This window comes from Crocuta crocuta, unplaced genomic scaffold (genome assembly GCF_008692635.1).
Source record: "Crocuta crocuta isolate KB4526 unplaced genomic scaffold, BGI_CrCroc_1.0 scaffold343, whole genome shotgun sequence".
Taxonomy (NCBI): domain Eukaryota; kingdom Metazoa; phylum Chordata; class Mammalia; order Carnivora; family Hyaenidae; genus Crocuta; species Crocuta crocuta.
This window is the reverse complement of record NW_027532679.1, coordinates 7,571,420-7,577,490: the sequence shown is the minus strand read 5'-3', so window position 1 is coordinate 7,577,490 and position 6,071 is coordinate 7,571,420.

Sequence of the window (6,071 nt, the reverse complement as noted above, 5' to 3'; positions counted from 1 at the left end):
TCTTTATCTTTTAAGCCAGTTTAAATTTTCCTTTATTCATGGTTAAAGCCAGTGTTTAGCTTTCCAACTGTGGTAGGTAAAGTCAGTTCATGAGATCAATCACAATTATAGAGTGTCAAAGCAATTAAATGATGGAACAAAACTACAAAGAGACCTCTAAAATACCATGACGAATCTTTACTTGTTGAAAAGAGAATGATAACATAATGGAAAAAGCATGGGCTTTGAAGTGCGGTAAACTTATTTGAAATCTTGACTCATTTACATAATAAAAATAGTACCTAACATTCATTTACTATTTGCTATGTCCTGAGTGCTTTGAGTTCATTATCTTTTGTAATCTTCTTAATTATTTTTACCTTCCTTTATAAGTGAAGAAACTGAGGATCAGAAAAATTAAGTATACAGTTATAAGGCATAGCTAGGTTTCAAAGCCATATGTACACTATCCACAGTCTTCATTTTTACTTACTACATCTTTGAAAAATGGAGATCTATGTGTGTATTTTATTTAGCATATTTTTTTAAATGTTTGAGCTAGCATTTGAAAATTGAAAGATCGTGTGTAAAAATTTAGACTTGTATCTATCTTCCCTTGAAAAGTAAGGGCTGGCCATTGTGTCTTTATTCCCAGTGGAATTATCAGTGACAGAGTTACTGTTTGCTCCATTTAGTTAAGACATGCCCTCTACAATTTGCCATAGCCTCTATTTTTCTATATTGTAGCTCTGACTCCAAAACGATGTCAAAAGTAGTGACCATTTCTACCATATTGTTGATTTTCTTACAACAGAGAAATATTTATACCTATGAAATGATGGATTGATCTAGAAGGCTGGGATTTTCAAAGAATGGGAGAATATACTCTTTTTTTCTTCCAGATTTCTTGAGATATGATTGCCATATAACAACACTGTATAAGTTCAAGGTGTACGGTGTGTGATTTTATACACTTCTATATTGCCAAATGATCACAGCATGGCATTAGCTCACACACCGCCATCACTTCACATAATTACCTTTTCTTTTACTGTAGTAAGAACATTTAAGATTATAGTTAATAATACGCGATTACATACTAGAAAGTTGTTAGAGAATGTATTCTGAACTGTAGATGCAAAGAACATTTCTTCTTATTTAATACACAAGTGCCACACCTAATGTATTCATTGATTTTACTTAGCTCCTGGGAGCATTTGAGTTTATGAAACTTGAACAATCCTTTCGGTTTTCTGTGTAATTTGGGAAAATTTTCTCCAAATTTTCAAATCCTTTTCCTCATTTTAAGAATGGAGATTTGGGGGCATCTGGGTGGCTCAGTTGGTTAAGCAGCAGACTAGCAGACTGTTGATTTTTAGCTCAGGTCATGATCTCACGTCATGAGATGGATCTCTCTGTGGGGCTACACACTGGGTGTGGAGCCTGATAAGATTCTGTCTCCCCCTCTCCTTCTGCCCCTTCCAGACTTGTTCTCTCTCTCTCTCTCAAAAAAAAAAAAAAAGAAAAAAAAAAGAAAAGAAAAGAATGGGGCTTTTATGGCATGATTAAATAAGGTAACCTGTTTAAACAATTTAGTGTAATACCTGGCATCTGGTAGTTGCTCAAAAAGAGAAGTCTGTGGTCCCTTAACCTTTCTTTTTCTTATATGAATCTGGCCTATATTACTGTAGTGCAAATGGTAAGAGACTGCTTTATTTTTTCTATATCAATGGCTTTACTGTCTATATCATTTGCAAACTATTTTCTGCTTGGTCTTGTGTTTCATTGGTCTATAGATAGTGCCTCTCAAATATGAGGGCTATAAAGGAAAAAATAATTAGTACCATGAAGATGGGATTTCAGTGGGCCATAATTTCCATGGTATGAAAGAAATGAAGCAGTGGTGTCTGTTTCCTAGAGCCACCATCCAGGAGAGGAGCTTTATGACAGAAAGAGGCCAAATTGCACATCTAGAATAAAATGAGTACTGACTGTTGGGAAGAAGAGATACTTTAATTGGTGATGGTCCTGTCAAAGTTTGCAAGAAGCTATCACCATGGGAGTGACCCCGTCTAAGGAATGATTGGTCAAATGAGGGAAGAAAAATAGATCCTTCTCAGTCTTTGCCCTTTTGGGGCCATTCAGTATATGAGGTGAAATAAGAGTTTTGTGATATGAAAGTCAGTCTCCATATCTTTTTAACTTGGGAAAAAAATAAATTCTCCTTTTTAGTGTCTTTCCAAAGAAGGGATTTACGTTTGAACTTAGTCATTCATTGTAGAATCATATCATTGCAACTTTAGCTGAGAGATAAAGAAATAACACATAGATTAAGAAGAAGCCAAGAAAAAAATTGTTATTTATAGCCATCAACATATCATAGAATTTGAACGATCATTAAAAAGATTGAATTATAAAACTTTAAAGCAGCAAAGAATAATATTTCTTTTACTGTACAGTGACTTCTCTGAATTTTTCCAGCTGGCTAAATAGATACTGAAAACCAGGTCTTAACGCTTTCAGAGTAGTAGCCTTTTCACTATACTTTGCCTTCCTATTGTGGTTCTATTTGAGCTGCTGCTCAGAGATCAGATACTAAGTTAACATTTAAAAAAAAAAATACAGTGAGCATGGATGCCTATTCCTAGTCCTCTCAGCCCCTTTACCTTATTGAGGACTTCTTCCTTTTTGGGAATAGGTAATGCTCTCTCCATCTACATTGGTCAGAGGGAGCTACTATGTTCTTGCAATGTGACCCTCACTTTCTAACTGTAACTGATTTGTTGAATGGTGGATATATAAATCAAATAGTCAAATAAAACATTTTATGGAGAATTTGCAATTGGGATTGAAATAAAGACAGATCAGCCTCTCTTTGAATGGCTGACTATGTAACATATAAACTCAGTAGTCTGTGTCTGCCATGTAAACTGAAAAAAGAAAACTGGTTGCAATGAGGGAGACATTAACATCATTGCAGAGAAAAGCAGCAATGAGAGAGGGAGAGGATTCTGGGGTTCTGTATTATGTTCCACAAAATGCCACTAGATTCTCCTAACTGATTCCCTCTTTTGTTTAAAATAATTCCAGAGGATTCTTTTTTTTTTTTGCATCTTTCATTTACTGTAATCAAATAAGAGTATATACTTCTCATTTGATATTTCATGTCTTTGAGGTTTTTCTGATGGCAAGTTGCATTTTTTTTCTCATCAGGGGACTGTATATAATATTATTTACCATTTACAAACTACTTTATGGGTACCAGATACTAAAAAATGCACAAAACAAACATTATTCATAAGCCTTAACCTGCAACAAAGGAGACAATATTGACATTTAAACCGTGCTATTCTGAATGATGAAGTAACTTGTCCAATATTTCTCATCTCATTAATGATAAATTTTCTACCCACTTCTTCATTTATTTCTTTAATAGAATTTCATTAAATACCTAGTATATTCAAGTATCATTCTAAAAGTACTGAACAGTCACAAATAAGCAAGACAAACAAATAGGGTCTCAGTTCTCATGGTTCTACATTCTAATGAAGGATATAGGCAAGAAACAAGTAAATATAAATATGAAGCAAGGGTGAAGGATATGAAAACTACAATTCAGTATAAATAAAATATAAATAATATATATTAACAAGATTATATATTAAAATAAACATAGATTTAAAAAAGAGTTATGGGAGATTGGGGACTATTTTAGGTTAAAGTTGTCAGAAAAGTCCCCTTTGAGAAAAGACCTAAGTGGATGAAAGAGTGAGCCAAGTATAGACCTGTAGGAGATAGTTTCCAGGTAAAGGCATTAGCAGGTACAAAAAAGTTCTTCCTTACAGATAAACCAATCATTAGAAGGTAAGAAATTCTAGAAATATATCCATATATCCAAATTTCATATAGTAGAAACAATATATTAAAGAGATGCTGTACAGATAACTAGAAAAAGGGTAGACCTAGCCATAAGGAAGATCATGAACACATTTGTTATATGGAAGGATGAAGTTGCATCCCACTTTCCTTCCATAGACCAACATATAAACATTGGTTTTTGGTGACATTAAATATGAAAGATATTATTTTGTATTTTTAGAGAAACATTCTTCTTAAACTGGACAGAAAAATTCAAACTAGGAATGAGAAAGTAAATTTAAAGATAACTTATATGTATCAAAAGATACTATTACTCATGAAAGTGGAACCCGAAAACTATGATATATTTGTAATACTTGTGACTGAGATAGGATTAATAGCCAGACTGTGTAGAAGACTCCTATAAATAAATAAAAAGGACAAATTACTAAAACCATGGTCAAGATAAAACATTTCACAGAAAAGGAAATATGGATGGCCAAAAAATATAGAAGTCTGCTATCAATAGTATGCAGAGAGGTGAGAATTATAGCCAGAAAGCTTTATTTAATATTTACCATATTGGTAAAAGTTTTAAAAGATAGAAAATTATGAAGTGTTGCAAAGATATGGAGAGATAGGAACTCCTACTTTGATGGTGGAAATTTAAAATTGAGAAAGTCACTTGAGAAAACAATTTACTGTTATTTAGTAAAAAAAGGCAGATGCATGAACCCCAAGAACCACCATTTCTACACCAAGACTTAAACCTTGGAGAAACTTTTACACATGTTTAAGTGATATTTATTGCAGATATTTTTTAATAGAGGAAACAACCCAAATGTCCATCATTTAAAAAACTGGATAACTGAATTCTCATTCATGTGTACACTGGCTTTTTATTTAGTGATGGATCATAGATGGATTTCAAAAATGTAATACTGAGCAATACATGAATGAATGAAAAAAAAGTTGTGGAAATGTCTATATAAACTTGCATGACCAATCTTTTTGATTAGGGATACATCCATGTGTGTGACAAGTCTAAGGAAAATCAAATGGAAGAAATTTTGAAAATTATTGAAAGAAATTTAGTATGGCAGTGACCTCACAGGGGTATAGAGGGGTTCTATTCAGAGAGGAATATCCAGAGGTCTTTGGAAACAGTTGTAAGGCTCTTTTGCTTAACCTGGGTTCTGGGTGCTAGGTACTTGATTTTATCATTATGTAAACCATATATCTAACAAACTTTAAACATTCTTTTTTTTTTTTTTTTACAAACTTTAAACATTCTATATACTACTTTCTATGTATAAAGTGGTTCACAGTTTCACATAAATAAGAATCTCTTGCTCATACCATGATGCTATACTTCTAAAAATGTAAACAGAAAGCTGTCATTATTTTCCCCAACCTGATACAATTCAGGTTGATTCTATTTCTTTATTTCTTGCTTAGGACATCCTTAAAATCCTTTTACAGGAAAGAAGTTAATTCTTCATTTATCATTTTATATCTCTTCTTAAGGTTTTATTATTTTTTTAATGTTATTTATTTATTTCTGAGAGAGAGACTGCATGAGCAGGGGAGGGTCAGAGAGAGAGGGAGATATAGAATCTGAAGTAGGCTCCAGGCTCTGGGCTAGCTGTCAGCACAGAGCCCCTTGCAGGGCTCGAACCCACGAACCATGAGACTATGACCTGAGCCAAAGTCAGACTACTTAACTGATTGAGCCACCCAGGCACCCCTTCTTAAGGCTTTAAAACATGTTTGGATATGGGTATTTGAATGTTCAACTAAGTAAGTAAAATGTAAATTGTTATTGTCAAATACCATTATAGACTTCTTTATTTACCAAAGAAAACTATTTTTGTTTTATTAGATGCTTTAAAAGCCCTTCAGAACATTGATAAATGGCAAATCTATAAAGAATGTTTTAAGTTTTTAATTTATTTTTTCTACAGAGATGAACTAGAAAATCTTGTATTATAAGTGCATGTAATTTAAGGTTGGGAGAAGAGATGTGTAGTACAGAAAAATAATAGAAATTTATGTGCATAATGTTCTATTCTTTCCTAAAGATTTTTTTCTATTCTTCATGGATGGCTGCTTTATTTTTTAACAATATTCCTCAAACCTTTTGATCCATTGAATAAGAAAGAGCTTCTGACTCCATTTATCCAAAGGGAATAAACTTCAACTATTGCCACTTTTAATTTCCCAATAATTATAGT